General features: G+C 51.0%; 1 long non-coding RNA gene across 1 annotated transcript; it reads right to left on the reverse strand.

Moving 5' to 3' along the window:
* Nucleotides 1-1,878: 1,878 nt before the first annotated feature.
* Nucleotides 1,879-18,115, reverse strand: LOC122940558. The gene is made up of 2 exons (XR_006390371.1): nt 17,894-18,115; nt 1,879-2,073 (listed from the first exon to the last, which is right to left on the reverse strand). It is a non-coding gene; the product is annotated as an uncharacterized LOC122940558 (long non-coding RNA).
* Between the last annotated feature and the right edge of the window lie 456 nt (nt 18,116-18,571).

Genomic DNA, 18,571 nt, shown 5'->3' on the forward strand with positions numbered 1-18,571 from the left:
GTGTTATAGGGTTCAGTACAGGCAATAGGGCACAGTAGATGGTATTGGGCATAGTAGATGGTAGAGGGCACAGTATATGGTAGAGGGGACAATAGATTGTACCAACTCATGATATAGGGAACAGTAGTTGGTAGAGGGCAATTTAGATGGCATAGGGCACAGTAGATGTTATAGGGCATAGTAGATGGTATAGGGCACAGAAGATGATATCGGGCACTATACATGGTAAAGAGCACAGTACATAGTATAGGGCACAGTAGATTGTATCAGACTCACCAGACAGGGAGTCTGAAGCAGCAGGTTGGTGCCACTAGCTAGCAGGCAGGAAGCAGAAGTGCCTTAGAGGACAGTAGACGGTATAGGGAATAGTAGATGGGATAGGGCACTGTGCATGGTAAAGGGAACTGTACATGGTAAAGGGCACTGTACATGGTATAGGACACAGCACATGGTATAGGGCACAGTACATTGTACAAGGCACAGTAGATAGTATAGGGCACAGTACATGGTATGGAGCACTTTAGATCGTAAAGCGCAGAGTATATGCTATAGGGCATAAAAGATGGTATAGGACACAGTGCATTGTATAGGGCACAGTACATGATATAGGGCACAGTAGATTGTATCAGACTCACGAGACAAGGAGTCTGAAGCAGCAGGATGGTGGCATTGGCTAGCAGGCAGGCAGCAGCAGTGCTCAGAGGCAGACGAGGCTGAGACACGGCAATGCTCAGGGGCGCTCTGGGCTATCCTTTGGCAGTGCCTTTCACAGGAAAGTAGCACAGCTGCGCTAACAGCGAGGTGGGGGATGCTCCAGTGGCCAACGCATTCAGGGTCCTCCGAGTGCTTTCTCTTAGAGGTACCTGTGTTCTCAGTGAAGTGTGACAAATGATTGGTAGAACAGAAGCTTCTGCCCTCTGCTGCTTTTCCACCAATCAGCTAACGCAGTGCAGCAGTGCAGAGGAGAAGCAGGAGAATCCCTCTTCCCTCTCCTCTTATTTACATGTGGGCTTCACCATCTTGGGGTCGCCCCTCCAGATAACCAGTCCCTGATGAAGGATAGGCATTATAAAATAATTAAATTGACTCTTTGGTGCCCTGGACTAAGTGCCTATTAGAAATATTTCTCTACTGGCAACACTCTTGCTACTGCTCCCGGGCCCTGCTGCTCCTTGCCCTGCTTCCCCAAAAGCTATGCCTCTGCTTAGAGTAGCCCTAGAAAGAAGGGGCCCTAGAGAGCTGCACAATTCACTCCCCCCTCCCCTCCTATGGCTAACCCTTACAACTGCCCTGCTAAGGAGTGACCCTGAATAATTGTCCAATTAACCTCTTCTCCCCCACCCTGAGACTAACCCTTAAGATCCCTCAAGTAAGAAAGGATGCTGAACAACCGTCCTATTAACACCCACTCAAGACCAAACGCTAGGATTCCCTAGTTTAAAAGCGGTAATTGACAATTGCCTAATTATCCCCCCCCCCCCCAGATCAATCCCTAGGATCCCCTGAGGATGAAGTTGCCCTAGAAAATTACTCAATAACCCCCCCAAACCAATCCTTAGGATCCCTCCAGTAAGAAGTGGCCATGAAGAATCGCCTAATTAACATTAACACTGTAGACAGACCCCAACCATTAGTATCCCTAAACAAGAACTGGTCCTGGACCATTGCTCAATTAACCTTTCCCCCAGAATTTTTTTTATAATACTCTTAGAAATAAGATGCCCTGGACAATTGCCCAATTATGCCATCGAACCCACAGGCCACCAGACAAACCTTTAGGATCTCACTAATCAGATGTACTTGTATAACTGCCCAATTAAGAGCACCCCCCCTCCCCCCAACACCAAAAAACCTTGTTACCTAGAAACTGAAAAAGCGTTTAATGTATAAAGAACATGTTTATTAAAATATACTTTTTAAATTGATTTTTATGAAGCTTCTTGCTTGCGATGTTTCGATGTTCAGCTGCATGTCTCTATGTAGATAAGGTGGTGTATCAGTTGTTCTCCCGATTTCCATGCATCATCCCAGGTAGGACATTATAAAACTCTGTTAGCTGCTGTAGTTCATGATCTAGAAAACAATGGACAATATTGTTTAGTTTACAAAAATTCAAGGATGTATTAATAAATAAAAAATTACAATAAGAAATCCTTGCACCTTATTTTGGGGATCACTGTTTGGGGGCGCTGACATCTGCCATTATACAGTCGCCATCCTTATCAAATTGGTAATCTCCATCAATATCAGCCATTTCAACATCGTCAGGGTACTGCCGTTCCCCGACCTCCATTGGTTCATCTGTTTCCTCGTTTGCATCGGACATCTCAATGTCTTCTGCGTATTGTCTTCCCTCTACCTCCATATCCTCTATTTCGTCCATTTCCACTCGTCTTCTCTTGAGCGGGACAACCTCTTCCACTTTGACTCTTTTGATCAGAATCGACTCCACTTCTCCTATCTCTACTCGGCACCGCTTGCGTGAGCACATGGTGAGCCAGACGAAGACTGACACAGGTGCCAGGGTCTGAGCCGGTATTACCCACATTCTACATTGATACATCACAAGTGGTTGACCTCATCCTGATTATTACATCACAATAAGTGTGTCCAGACCAGGCATGGATTATGACATCATAAAGAGTATGGTAGTTTCACCGGGCCTGAAGATTCTACATGATGACATCACAGGACATCGCAGGATTTTCCGTTTTCGTACCAGACAGTGATCAGTCATCCATTCCTAATTCCATTATGGAGCCTCATGATGACCAGTGATGAGATTTAGGCTCCTATATTCTGTGTCATGCACTGTCCGCTTCGGTGTGTACACATCTCCGCGGTGGAGAATGGATTACATGCAGCAACTTGTAGAACACGATTATATTACAACCGATGTTGAAATTGCTGATGTTGATGATTATTACCAATTTGACAAGGGTGGCGATTGTATAATGGCAGATGTCAGTGCCCATTGTTTTCTAGATCATGGATGAACACAGCTAATGGAATTGTATATATTATCCTACCTGGGATAATGCATGGAATGAAGGACAACATCTCATACGCTGCCTTATTTACATAAAGACACCCAGCTGAACATGTACATATTGCAGCCAAAAATGACAGCAGTATATTTCAATAAACATGCTCTTTTAAACATTAATGTTGTTTTCAGTTTCTAGGCAAGTAGGCTTCATTTTATTGGGCAATTGTCCAGGGTAACTTCTTGCTAGGGAAATCCTATGGGTTGTTCTGATGGGGAAGGGGGCGGGTTTAATAGGGCATCTTATTCCTAGGTGGATTGTAAGGGTAGGACTACGGTTGGTTTATTAGGCAATTTTTTGGGGCCACGTTATCATCAATGGATCCTAACAGTTAGTCTTGTGAGAGATTAATTGGGCAGTTGTCCAGGATCATTTCTTACTATGGAATCTGAAGGGTTAATGTTAGGTAGGTGTTAATTGGGCAGTTGTTCAGAATCACTTCCTACTCTGGGGATCTTAAGGGTTAGTCTAAGGGGGGAAAGGGTTTATTGGTAAATTGCCCAGAGCAAAAGTAAGTGTTGGCCTTAGGAGGGTCGGGGAGTCAGTAGTGTAATTCTCCAGGGTCACATCCTTCAAGGGGGATCCTAAGCATAGTACTCTTTCAAAGGATGCTATAGATTCATTGTGTCTTGTCTATGGTCTAAAAAGGAGCCATTGTATATTGTGCAGAGTAACAAGCAGGCAGTGTTCTCTTAGTTTTCACATTTAAAGGTCTTTAGGCGGTCTAAGTTTTGAGTCCATGTGTGATCGTATCCAGGGGCGTAGCTATATGCTCATGGGCCCTTGTGCAAGAGTTCAGCTTGGGCCCCCCTTCCCTAAGTGCTTTGTGGCCAGGGGCAAGGAAGCACATATCCTTTGTGCTGCCTGAGTCAAAAATTAAAATGGCATACCCCCATGCCAAATTCTTGACCTAACCCCTTTCCTCCAGTCAGAGGTGTAACTTGACCAGCATGCAGCATTTAGAACTGTTTGAGTGTTTGTGTGGGGAGACAATAAACTGATTTAGCCCTAATATTATGTTATTCACTGACTAATATGGTTTTTCCAATTTAAACCACAAAAATTAAATTAAATACATTATGTGAGATGACCTGACACAGACTTCTCACTAGTATTCTATATGCTGTACTAGATTGATGTTTTTGCTTTTTCTCTCTGCAGCATTTAACACTGTAGATCACCATCTCCTCCTCACCGTACTCCAATATTTCAGGCTTGAGGACACAGTAGATGGTATAGGGCACAGTAAATGGTATAAGAGACAGTAAATGGTATAGGGCACAGTACATGGTATAGGGCATAGTAGATTGTATAGGAAACAGTAGATGGTATACGGCACAGTAGATTTTACATGACCAGGTTATTGTCTATTCATTTCGGGGGTAAAACACTTCCCTGAGACGCCCCCCCGACCTCCCCCCTTCCTACCTTACCATTTTAGTAGTAATAACGACACAGAGACCGATCTTGGATTTAATGGCCACAGCAGCCGTTTATTCCCAAATCTAAATACATAACCATAAATAACGCATAAATTTCCATAGCATTAAATAACAATAAATAACATTAAATGCCGTGTTATCTTCCCCACTGACGAGGGAGGTCCTCGAAGCCCCAACTTATTAAACCGCACTTGCCCATACTGGCACCACCGTCCTGCCTCCAGCCGTAAAACGCCAGCTCGGAGACCAATTCACGGACGTCTTCTCCACGAGCCAACTACACCAACCATGGGAGTCCAGCCCCCACCATTGAGGCCCTCCCCTCCTCCATAAGCATCAGTGTCACCAACTTCGAGGACCTCCCCCCGCCTGACTGCCGCGACATACAACACACTACCTGATATCCAACCCTAACCATAATTCAAATAAAAATGTGACATTATTATCATTTCTATTTTATTTTTTTTATTTTTTTTTTGTTAATTCTTTTTGAAATATTCTTTCTCTTTTTTTTTTTTTTTTTTTTATAATTTATCCAGCGTCCCTCACGCCGCATACAACGAAAATAGGGCGGGTGGGCGGGAGTTCACTAGAAATTGCAGGTACTGACCTGCCCCTGACCTGACCTTATATAAACTTTTCTCCCGCCTAAACCTAACTCCTCCCAGCTCATTCCTTCACTACTCTAACTTTTAAAACTGTTAACCCTCAACGCACCACCTACCCTTCTGCAGCCAAAACCCTGTCATGTCGGCCTCCCCTTAATTGGTGGCCCAGTACGGCCTCCCTTGACCAGGTTATTGTCTATTCATTTCGGGGGTAAAACACTTCCCTGAGACGCCCCCCCGACCTCCCCCCTTCCTACCTTACCATTTTAGTAGTAATAACGACACAGAGACCGATCTTGGATTTAATGGCCACAGCAGCCGTTTATTCCCAAATCTAAATACATAACCATAAATAACGCATAAATTTCCATAGCATTAAATAACAATAAATAACATTAAATGCCGTGTTATCTTCCCCACTGACGAGGGAGGTCCTCGAAGCCCCAACTTATTAAACCGCACTTGCCCATACTGGCACCACCGTCCTGCCTCCAGCCGTAAAACGCCAGCTCGGAGACCAATTCACGGACGTCTTCTCCACGAGCCAACTACACCAACCATGGGAGTCCAGCCCCCACCATTGAGGCCCTCCCCTCCTCCATAAGCATCAATGTCACCAACTTCGAGGACCTCCCCCCGCCAACGACGCGCAACCTGACCCCAACCTTAGGCTTGCGCGTTCCTCCACACCCTCAGTGCTCGCTCAACACCATCTTGTAACCCCAAAGACCAAAGATCAATTCCGACTGCGTTCAGATGAACGCCATCGGCCCTCCAAAAAGCTCCTTCACCCCGTTCCAAATCGATGTGCCGAACAGCCACCGCCCCATTCCTGGCCACAAATTTCCCTATCAGCCTGTTGACCTTGATCCTCGCCTTGTTAAGTCGCTCAACCGACCGCGCATCACGCCACACCTTCCGCGGTACAATATCTGACCACACCGTGATAGTGCCAGGGAACAAGGACCAAAGCCTAAGCAAATCGAATTTGATATCCCGTATCAACTCCCGGACTGGTCGTGCGCCCAAATCGTTTCCCCCCACATGCAGAACCAATACATCCGGGGGCCTAGTCAATCTAACATACCGGTGAACCTCTCTCATCACTCCACCCCACAACATGCCTCTTACCCCAAGCCAACGGACTTCAGCTACATCCCTATGGAGACCCAGTTGCCGACCATCCGGGCGCACATCCGCCCGAAGGGCACCCCAAAAGACGAAAGAGTGGCCAAGCACCCAAACCAACGCTGGATTGAAGCCTGCAAAACACAACCAGAAAACAAAGTCAATCAATACATACAAAATTAAATGCAACCTAAACGCACATAGGAGCGAAAACGCACTGATTCCCAGCGACCTATTCTCTTAATTACCTCGTCACTCAGGCCCGCCCTTGCTGCCTCAGTCGCCGCCCCAATGCGAAACGAGTGACCCGTAAAGTCACCAGCTGCCATACCCAACTTGAGAATGCAGCGTTTGAACACTGCCACAAACTGATAACGTGATAAATACGAGCCATCCTCATGAGTCAACAGTGGGCCAACCGGGGACATCCCCCCAACACCATACTCCCTCAAACACCGGACCGGGCACATGGAACAACCTGGTACTGCAAACAGCCGAACGTAACTACCCCTCCCTTCCCTATCAGTTTTGGATTTGCGAATACGAATCACAACCTGGTCATGGGACAGGACGACATCCTCCCTCAGTATTCCCCCGCCAATGACCTGCACACTTCTGCACACAAGTTCCCCCAGCCGAAACGCCCCAAAAAAGGCGAGAGAAAAGGCAACCCGAAATAGCATTACCTCCCAAGGCGAATGACAAACCTGCTCCAGCTGCCCCCCAATCCGCAACAAGAGTTGAAAAGAAACCGGCCTCCGCCTATCAGCCGTTCGCGCACCGCGCCTCCAACCTTTCAACACCTGACGTACCAAGAACGCCTTGGTCACATCCGGCCATTGACGTAGCTTGAAACCAAATGCAACACCTGCCAACCATTTATTAAGCCGCGCGACCGACCAGCCCGCCTCCTTAACATGCCCTAGAAACAGTAACAGCGGGACCTCCCCCTCATTAGCAGCGATACCCAGGTCCGAGCACCACGACACCCACTCCTGCCACGCTTTGCCGTATGCTACCCACGTCCCGACACTCATAGAATCCTGCAGCAACCGACCTATGGCTCCTCCAGCAGCCCCCACATGGATTCCGGACACCGCAGACCCTCGAGCTCCGCGTCCGGCGCCAGCTGCCGAAACCGGTCCCACTGCGAACGAGAAAGGGCATCCGCAATACAGTTAGTAACCCCGGGCACATGCACCGCAACAATCCAGGTATTCAATCTCAGGCAAAGTAACACTAAGTGCTGCAACAAACGAATCACTGGCGGCGAGGACGCCGTCATGCCATTGATGATGTCCACAACCCCCAAGTTGTCGCAGTGAAAACGCAGTTTTCTGTTCCCAAAAAGGTCCCCCCACAACACCACTGCCAGCACAATTGGGAAGAGTTCCAAAAGCACCAAGTTTTTAACCCAACCCCGATCCACCCAACACTCCGGCCATGTACCTGCGCACCACTGCCCATGACAATAGACCCCAAAACCGGATCCACCCGCCGCGTCTGAAAAAAGGTCAAAATCAAAGTCTTCCACCACGTCACCCAGAACCAAAGACCTCCCATTAAAATGCTGTAAAAAATCAGCCCATACCGCCAAATCCCCTTTAAGCTCCCTGCCCAAACGAATGAAATGATGCGGGGCCGTTACACCAGCCGTAGCCCCCGCCAACCGACGACAAAATATTCTTCCCATGGGTATGATTCTGCATGCAAAATTGAGTTTTCCCAGTAGCGACTGCAAATCCTTTAACCTAATTTTAGGGGACCGCTTAGCCATGTCTACCGCCAACCTCAAATCCACTAACTTATCCTCAGGCAGGCGACATTCTAACCTGTCGGTGTTGATCACTATACCCAGAAAACTCAATTCCGTGGTGGGGCCCACCGTTTTTTCCTCTGCTAGTGGCACCCCAAAGGAATGAAAAACCGCCCTCAACGTATTTAGTAACAGAGAACAAACCCTGGAGCCCGCCGGGCCCAGACAAAGGAAGTCATCCAAATAATGTATAATGGATGAAGAACCTGACATGTCGACTACCACCCACTCCAAAAAAGAGCTAAAAGACTCAAAATATGCACAGGACACCGAACAACCCATCGGTAGGCACCTATCCACAAAATAACCTTCCCCCCAAAAACAGCCCAACAAGTGCAAACTATCTGGGTGAACGGGCAAGAGGCGAAACGCCGCCTCAATGTCCGTCTTTGCCAATAACGCCCCCGCCCCTAACCGCCGGACCCAGGCCACCGCCGCGTCAAATGAAGTGTACACCACTGAACACAAGTCCGGATCAATACCGTCATTGACCGACGCCCCTTTTGGGTAGGATAGGTGATGAATGAGTCGAAACGAGTTTGGCTCTTTCTTGGGAACTAAACCTAACGGCGATACTCTCAAGTCAGGAAAAGGGGGTTCGACAAAAGGTCCGTCCATACGACCCAACGCCACCTCCCTTTCCAGTTTACGCGTAACCACTTCAGGATGTTGTAAAGCGGACCGTAAATTTTTTCGCCCAGAAACAGCTGGCAACGGCGCCGACGGCACCCTGATCCGGGTATCTACTTAGAAAAGGGGCCATCTTTGCTACCTGCACCGGTGTCCTGCCCTTTTCCACCGGCATCTCCACCCCTCTGCCTATTGGCCTTAAAACAACGGCTAAATCCATGGTTACCGCCGCAGGAGGAGCATTCATGCTTAAAACGACATTTTGCCCCAAATTTGCAGTTCCCTTCGTTAAAAAGGAAACATAATCCCTTTGCGGAAGCAACTGTAAAAGCTGACTGTCCTGACCCTCCTGCCTCCCCCCGAAAGGACTGGGCCGGGCGCACAGGTGCCATTACCCGCATCCATAGCCCAATATCCTTATGATCCCACCTTATATTATTTCGCACCGCCATCCTCTGTCTGAACTGCTCATCGTAGCGCAGCCATCCAGATCCGCTGTATACCCGACACGCTTCCCCAATAGCGTCCATATAGCAGAATAAAGCCGAACAACATTCCGGCTTTTTCTCCCCTATCACGCTGGCCAAAATCGCGAACGCCTGAAGCCAGTTTGAAAAAGTACGTGGGATTAAGCGGAACCTACGTTTTTCCTCTTCCTCTTTTTTGCCCTCATCCCGCTTTCCCCTTTCCAAATTAAAACGCTCCAGGGGGAGCAGGGAAAAAATTTCCACATACTCCCCCTTCCAGATACGTTCACGCACGTCCTGTTTCAAATGGGCCCCTAAAGGCCCTTCAAAACAGACATATACTTCGCCACGTGCAGAATCATCAACCTTAAGCCTATCATCCTCGCCTCCCGCCTGTACCGAGACTGAAACTGCCTCGCCAGACCTCCCAACCTCCATGCTTGAACCGGCGCTAAGTCCCCCAGCCTCACTATTACCCCCAACCGCCGCCCCGGCACCCACCGACACAATCCCAGGCAGGTCACCGCTCCCCCCAGCATCCCCCCCATGCAGCCTACCCCCAGACACCCCACTGCCAACAGGTCCTGCCCCCCATGCTGTGACTGGTGAGACCCCAGACGCCCCAAAACCGGACACCCAACCCGCCAGGTTGTAAAAAAGCTGTCCTAAATCCCTACCTAAATCCCCCTGCGGGCCCCCCACTGCCCTGGGGCCTAATCTAAAAAGGTCATGCCCACTCCCCGTGGCCTCACCTAGCTGCCGGGGGGCTGTGGACCCCGCAGCTGAAGATCCTGGATCCAGAATGACGCTCCTGACTTCTGGCCTCTCTTCACCTCTTCCATCCTGCGGCGAGGATCCGGGCTGCAGCAGCATCCCAGCGTGGTCCATGCTGGATGCGCACGCGGCGGCATCTCTCCTCGGCGTTGATTCCTGCGGCCTGTGCGCGTCCCCAGAATCCGTGCGCCCAGCCGCAGCAGATCGGGTCCCACTGTGGCGCCGAGCGGCCTCCCCACGGGTGAGAGGAGCTGTCATGGAACCATGAACCAGACGTACAACAAGAGATAAGTGGAAAATAAGAAGGTTTTATTGAAGAGCAAGCCGTAAGCAAAGTCCGAACGGATGGCTAAACCGAAGCAGGGTCTTGCGGAGACAGAGGTCAGGAACCAGAAGGGTAGTCAGACGAAGCCAGGAACAGGAACCAACGGGGTAGTCAGACGAAGCCGGAATCAGGAACCAACGGGGTAGTCAGACGAAGCCGGAATCAGGAACCAACGGGGTAGTCAGACGAGGCCAGGATCAGGAACCAGAAGCAGCAGCAGTCTTGGAAGCATGTGAACACAGGAGGACCAAGCAGGGAACTGAAGCCACAGACCTCCTATATATATGAGCTGGGCATCCAGCTCCTCCCAGTGGGAAGGAGGAGCCGCAGGGTGGGAGGCTACAAGAAAACCCAGAAACCAAGATGGCCGCCAGCACATGTCAAACGAAGGGAACAGCAAGGAGGTAAGACCATGACAGTACCTCCCCCTCAAGGGCCCCTCCTCCGCGGAGTAAGGAACGGTTTCTGAGGGAAGCGTGCGTGGAAGGCTCGGAGCAAGACAGGAGCATGGACATCTGCGGAGGGAACCCAGGAACGCTCCTCTGGACCATAACCACGCCAATGGACCAAAAACTGCACCCGGCCGCGGACCAGGCGTGAGTCCAGGATATTGCTCACCTCATACTCCTCACGATTGCCCACTTGGACCGGACGAGGCCGAGGAATCGAGGAAGTGAAACGATTACACACCAGTGGCTTCAACAGGGAGACATGAAACACGTTGGAGATCCGCATGCCAGGAGGAAGCGCAAGGGCATAGGCTACCGGGTTTACCCTGCGAAGCACTCGGAAGGGACCAACAAAGCGAGGCGCCAGCTTGGGAGTGGGCACTCGAAGGTTGAGGTTGCGGGTGGACAACCATACGCGGTCTCCGACCTGGTAGGAAGGAGCGGGCGCTCGTCTGCGATCAGCCTGGAGTTTCTGGCGCTGCGCAGAGACCTCAAGGGACCTCTGGATCTGTACCCAAGAAGCACGTAGGACGGAAAGGTGATCCTCCACAGCCGGAATATCCTGGGGAGAGAATACCTCCGGTAACACGGCAGGTTGGAACCCATAATTGGCCATGAAGGGAGACGTCCCAGAGGAAGAGTTCACCGCCGTGTTCCTGGCAAACTCAGCCCAAGGCAGGAGGTCAACCCAATTGTCTTGGTGATCGGAGACATAGCAACGAAGGAATTGCTCCAAGGCCTGATTGGATCGTTCTGCGGCCCCATTGGACTGATGGTGGTAGGCCGAGGAGAAAGAGAGATGAATCCCCAACTGGGAGCAAAAGGCGCGCCAGAACCTGGACACAAACTGACTCCCCCGATCCGACACAATCTCCTTGGGCAAACCGTGCAACCGGAAGACCTCCCTGGCAAAAATCGAGGCCAACTCTTGTGCAGAGGGTAACTTCTTGAGAGGAACACAGTGGCACATTTTGGAAAACCGATCCACAATCATGAGAATGACCGTATGGCCTCGGGATGCAGGGAGGTCCACAATGAAATCCATCCCCAGGTGTGACCATGGACGCTCCCCGGTGGCTATGGGTTGCAAAAGGCCCAACGGAAGGTGCCGAGGGGACTTACTCTGGGCACAAACGGAGCATGCCGCTACATATGCGGCGATGTCGGAACGTAGAGAAGGCCACCAGAACAGACGTGAAACCGCCCAGGACAGCTGATTCTTTCCAGGGTGCCCCGCGGCCTTGGAGTTATGGTAGGTTCGCAACAACCGAGTGCGCAACTCCTCAGGCACAAAACATCTGCCGTTGGGTCTCCCAGAGGGAGCACCAGATTGAGCCGCCAAAATCTGCTCACCCAGAGGAGAAGTCAGGCTGGTGCGAATAGCGGCCAGGATCTGGTTCGGGGGTATGACCGTAGTCGGAATCGACTCCTCCCCGGACAGCTCGGAGTACTGCCGTGATAAGGCATCCGCTCTGATGTTCTTGGAGCCGGGTAGGTAGGAGACCACGTAATTAAAACGTGACAAGAACAGAGCCCATCTGGCCTGACGTGGTGTCAATCTCTTGGCCTCAGAGAGGTAGGTCAGATTCTTGTGGTCCGTCAGGATGAGAACCGGAACCACCGAGCCCTCGAGCAAGTGCCTCCATTCTTTAAGGGCCTGCACGATGGCCAATAACTCCCTGTCACCAATCTGATAGTTGCACTCCGCGGAAGACAGTTTCCGGGAGTAAAACCCACAAGGAAGCAGAGGACCCTCTGGTGTTCTACGCTGAGACAGGAGGGCGCCTACTCCCGTCTCAGACGCGTCCACCTCGAGGACAAAAGGCAACCCAGGGTTGGGATGCGACAGAATCGGAGCCGACACAAAGGCGGACTTTAGAGCCTCAAAAGCTCGGATGGCCTCGAGCGGCCAGACCTGAGGATTACTGCCCTTCCTAGTCAGATCCGTGAGAGGCTTGGCTAGCATGGAAAAGTCCCTGATGAACTTCCAATAATAATTGGCGAAGCCCAAAAAGCGCTGCAGGGCACGAAGCCCACTGGGCTGGGGCCACTGTAAGACAGCCGAAACCTTCTCAGGATCCATGGAGAACCCCTCAGCGGAAATGATGTAACCTAAGAAGGTTACCTGGGATCGGTGAAATTCGCATTTCTCAAGCTTACCGAACAGCTTGTTCTCTCGTAAGCGTTGCAACACTCGTCTGACATCCAGAATGTGGGCCTCCATGGATGCAGAATATACCAAGATGTCATCCAAATAGACCACCACACACTGCTGCAACAGGTCACGGAAAACATCGTTGATGAATTCCTGGAAGACTGCGGGCGCATTGCACAACCCAAAGGGCATAACCAAGGATTCATAATGACCGGTCCTGGTGTTAAACGCAGTCTTCCACTCATCGCCCGCCTTGATCCTTACCAGGTTATATGCCGCCCTCAGGTCGAGTTTGGTAAAGACCGTGGCCCCTTTGAGGCGATCGAACAGCTCGGAAATCAAGGGTATCGGGTAAGCGTTCTTGATCGTGATGCGATTGAGACCCCTGTAATCGATGCAAGGCCTCAACTCGCCGCCCTTCTTTTTCACAAAGAAAAATCCAGCCCCTGCCGGGGATGAGGATTTGCGAATGTGTCCGCGTGAAAGCGCCTCCCTCACGTACTCCTCCATGGCCTCATTCTCCGCTACCGACAGTGGATAGACTTTGCCACGAGGAGGAACGGCACCGGATTGTAACTCTATGGCACAATCGTATGGGCGGTGCGGAGGTAGGGCAACCGCGCGCACCTTATCGAATACATCCCGGTACTCTTCGTATTCAGGAGGCAACAGAGAGTCCGAGGAAGTACACAGCAACTTGACAGGCCCATGGATGCAACTAGCCCCACACTGCGGTGACCACGAGAGGATCTCGACCGATCTCCAATCGAAAGTCGGATTATGCTTCTGGAGCCAGGGGTACCCCAAGACCACCGAGTAGTGTGGAGACGAAATAACCTGGAGACAGACCGACTCTCTGTGAACGGCACCAATGGCTATCCCCACTGGAAGGGTCTCATGAGTCACGTGTGGCGGCAGAAGGGGTCTGCCGTCTATCGCCTCAAGAGCCAGTGGGGAACCTCGAGGCTGCAGAGGAATGGAATTGGCGGCAACGAACACTCTATCAATGAACAAACCACCAGCACCAGAGTCCACCAACGCCTGGGTCGTCACCGAGCCCCCGACCCAGGAGAGGACAACCGTGATCAGTGGTTTGTCAACACGGGAAACCGGGGACGAGGAGACTCCACCCAAGATCTGCCCCCGACAGGACCTCAGGTGCGAGCGTTCTCCCGGACGGTTCGGACATGCCAACCGAAAATGCCCACCGAGACCACAGTACATGCATCGGCCCTCGCGTCTCCGGAGTACCCTCTCCCCCTCAGACAGGCGAGCAAACCCCCGCTGCATGGGTTCACCCCCAGACAAGTCATCCCCAGGAGGCGTGGGAGGAGAGGGAGGCACGGGTGGGACAGCAAACGTAGGCGCCAATCTGTTAGGAGACCTCCGCAGGCTCTCCTTAAAGGAAGGTCTCTCCCTGAGTCTGGTGTCAATCAAAATCAGGAAAGAAATAAGAGACTCGAGCTCCACTGGTAGGTCCTTAGCTGCAACCTCATCCTTCAAGGCATCCGAGAGACCATGAGAGAAAGCAGCGACCAGAGCCTCATTATTCCAGCCCACCTCTGCTGCCAGGGTACGAAACTCAATGGCGTATTCAGCTACGGATCGTGAACCCTGTCTGATGGACATAAGGAGCTTCGCAGCAGAGGCAGCACGAGCCGGCACATCGAATACCTTCCGAAGAGAAGCAACAAAACCGGAAAACTCGGCAACCACCGGATTGTTGTTCTCCCATAAAGGGCTGGCCCAGGCCAAGGCCTTGTCCGAGAGCAGCGAGATCAAGAAGCCCACCCTTGATCTCTCAGTAGGAAAGGCATGTGGCAGCAACTCGAAGTAAATGCCCACCTGGTTAAGGAAACCTCGGCACTGAGTTGGCTCTCCCCCAAAGCGCTGTGGAAGGGGGGCAGAACCGGTCATACCCTGAAACACCACAGGCGCAGCAACAGGTGTCAGGGTAGACTCTGGCGCAACAACCGGAGCGGCAGTAGGAGCGGGCCCAGGAGCGACAACCGACCCATCGGCAACGGAAGCTAAATGAGCCGTGCGTTCAAGCAGGGTTTGCAACGCCACAGCGAACCGACCCAACAGGTGATCCTGCTGATCAAGTCTGGCAACCAGCGTAGGTAGCGAGGGTGGCCCTGTACCGTCAGAATTCATGGCTTGGTCCTAATGTCATGGAACCATGAACCAGACGTACAACAAGAGATAAGTGGAAAATAAGAAGGTTTTATTGAAGAGCAAGCCGTAAGCAAAGTCCGAACGGATGGCTAAACCGAAGCAGGGTCTTGCGGAGACAGAGGTCAGGAACCAGAAGGGTAGTCAGACGAAGCCAGGAACAGGAACCAACGGGGTAGTCAGACGAAGCCGGAATCAGGAACCAACGGGGTAGTCAGACGAAGCCGGAATCAGGAACCAACGGGGTAGTCAGACGAGGCCAGGATCAGGAACCAGAAGCAGCAGCAGTCTTGGAAGCATGTGAACACAGGAGGACCAAGCAGGGAACTGAAGCCACAGACCTCCTATATATATGAGCTGGGCATCCAGCTCCTCCCAGTGGGAAGGAGGAGCCGCAGGGTGGGAGGCTACAAGAAAACCCAGAAACCAAGATGGCCGCCAGCACATGTCAAACGAAGGGAACAGCAAGGAGGTAAGACCATGACAGGAGCCACCGTTCCTGGTCCTGAATCCCTGATAGCCGGAGACAGGGGAGGATTCCGCCTGCCCAGAGAAAGGCCCCGCCGTGCACCAGGATTCCTCCCGCGTCGGGAGGGCCTGGTATTGGGCACTGCTGCAGCCCCCCGGCGCGGAGGGTCCCCGGAGGGGCTCCGCACTCTGCGTCTGGACCTGGGGGCCATGTCAGGGCTCAGGCGCGCCGGCGGCCGTACCCGCCGCGGCCGTCTAGCTTGTGGCGGTGAGCTAGTGTTACTCACCGCCGCCCCCTGCAACACTTCGGACACCTGTTCTTGCAGCCATCCAGGTCCATGTTCCTCTGCAGCCGCGCGCAGACGCTGGATCAGCTCCTCCACAGGCTCCATGATGAGTTCACTAGAAATTGCAGGTACTGACCTGCCCCTGACCTGACCTTATATAAACTTTTCTCCCGCCTAAACCTAACTCCTCCCAGCTCATTCCTTCACTACTCTAACTTTTAAAACTGTTAACCCTCAACGCACCACCTACCCTTCTGCAGCCAAAACCCTGTCATGTCGGCCTCCCCTTAATTGGTGGCCCAGTACGGCCTCCCTAGACTCGTGGTATGTGGCACAGTAAATGGTATAGCGCACAATAGAAGGCATAGGGCACAGTCCATGGCATAGGGCACAGTACATGGTATAATGCACAGTAGATGGCATATGGCACAGTACATGGTATAATGCACAGTACATGGTATAATGCACAGTACATGGCATAGGGCACAGTACATTGTAACAAACTCATGGATCTTATATCTTCATTCAGCAGGACCTGCGCGGACATCACCATGCTCACCACGTCGTGAGCGCGATTACGTCATCAAAGGTCCTTTTGCAGGTCCTGAAAGAAGAAGGAAGAAGACGATGCCGGCTGCGCGATTAAGTGGATAAGGTGAGTAAATGTTTTATTTATTTTTAACCCCTCAATTGACATTTTAGTAAGCATTCTGTATTAAGAATGCTATTATTTTCCCTTATAACCATGTTATAAGGGAAAATAATACAGTGAATTTACTTTAATGGCGTCTGGTGTTGCTCATCCCTATCATCTCCTAGCAACCAGGCGTGAAAATCGCACTGCATCTGCACTTGCTTGCGGATGCTTGCGATTTTCACGCAGCCTCATTCATTTCCATGGGGCCTGCGTTGCGTGAAAAACACAGAATATAGAACATGCTGCAATTTTCACGCAACGCACAAGTGATGCGTGAAAATCACCGCTAATCTGCACAGCCCCTTTGAAGTGCATGTTCCGGATTCAATGCGGGTGCAATGTGTTCACCTCACGCATTGCACCCACACGGAAATCTCGCCCGTGTAAAAGGGGCCTTAGGCCGCAGTGCATGTAGTCACGCTGCCTACGCTCTCCTCCCAGCCTCTCATGCTTAATTGACACTCTGAGTGATGGGCTTTGCATGAAGTTCCCGACAATCAGAGTGTCAAAGAAGCTGGACAATCTGGGAGAAGAGCGGAGGCAGCTGACTACATGCACTGAGCCCCACTTAAGGGACTATTGTTTTTAACAAATTACGACATCCAGAGAAGCTTATGAGCACAGCGCACAAATGTACTACAAGGTACTGGAAAGGGCCGATAGCACGTAGGGGACCTTACAGGTTCCCTTTAAAAACAGGCTGAAGAGATCGCAGTCACCAGTACCATATTTTTGGTCTCCATGGCGACCTGGTGCCTGGCATTTGTTGTTGCTTGCAGTGAGGTGTGCCCATAGGAATAGACAGTACAGTACACGCTACCATTCAGTTCTGTATATTGCTATGGGCACCTCTAGGATGGTAGCATGTACTGTACATTGTTATGGCTCATAACAGTAGTACCATCCTAGAGGTGCCCATAGCAATATATAGTATTCTACCCTCATATAGGTACCTGCAGCAATATACTACCATCCTATATGTACCTGTAGCAATATACTACTGTCATAGATGTACCTGTAGCAATATACTACCATCCTATATGTACCTGCACCAATATACTAGCATCCTATATGTACCTGTAGCAATATACTACTGTCGTAGATGTACCTGTAGCCAGGGGCGGACACAGACAGCAGAGGGCCCCAGTGCAAAGAATGTGCCTGGGCCCCCTTCCCTCCAAGCCAAGTTCTCAACATAACCAATTCCGTCCTAACATTACTTATAGCAACACAAAACATACAGTGTCACTGTGATTTTGAAGTAAAAAGGTCACAGAGAGGCAAAGAGCATTATCAATCATGTAATGCTCCATTTCTCTGCTTTCCGGAGCGGGGCTTGACACTCTTTCACGCAGCGGATTACCCGCACAGGATCCGGTCGTGTGAAAGAGCCCTGAGCCCAATGCATGGCTACACTCACCCTACCTCATCCAGGATGTCACTGGCGTTGGCGTGGTGTCCGCTGGATCGAGAACAAGGTCCCTGTGGTGATAGAGAAAAAGAAAAATCACATAAGGAAGAGATGGTGACTGCCCCTGTGAAATCGCCAGCAGAGGGCACTGTGCTGGTCCTGTAAGACTGAGCCAAGCCAAATTGCCAATGTATAGCAAGGTAATCTAGTGCTACCATACAGTACTAATGCCCACATTGTGGCCCCTCACAGTAATTAAGCCGTCAAAATAGTTATGTCCTCCTTGTGGCCCCTCACAGCAGTTATACCTACATATGTGCCCCCTCACAGTAGTTATGCCCAGATATGTGCCCCTCACAGTCGTTATGCCAGATATGTGCCCCTCACAGTCATTATGTCAAATATGTGCCCCTCACAGTGGTTATAGCCAGATATGGGCCCCCTCTGTCGTTATGGCCAGATATGTGCCTCCCTCACAGTCGTTAAGCCCAGATATGTGCCCCTTACAGTCGTTATGCCAGATATGTGCCCCTCACAGTCGTTATGCCAGATATGTGCCCCTCACAGTCATTATGTCAGATATGTGCCTCCCTTACAGTGGTTATAGCCAGATATGTGCCTCCCTCACAGTGGTTATGGCCAGATATGTGCCCCCTCAGTCGTTATGGCCAGATATGTGCCTCCCTACAGTC

This window comes from Bufo gargarizans, chromosome 1 (genome assembly GCF_014858855.1).
Source record: "Bufo gargarizans isolate SCDJY-AF-19 chromosome 1, ASM1485885v1, whole genome shotgun sequence".
NCBI classification, from domain to species: domain Eukaryota; kingdom Metazoa; phylum Chordata; class Amphibia; order Anura; family Bufonidae; genus Bufo; species Bufo gargarizans.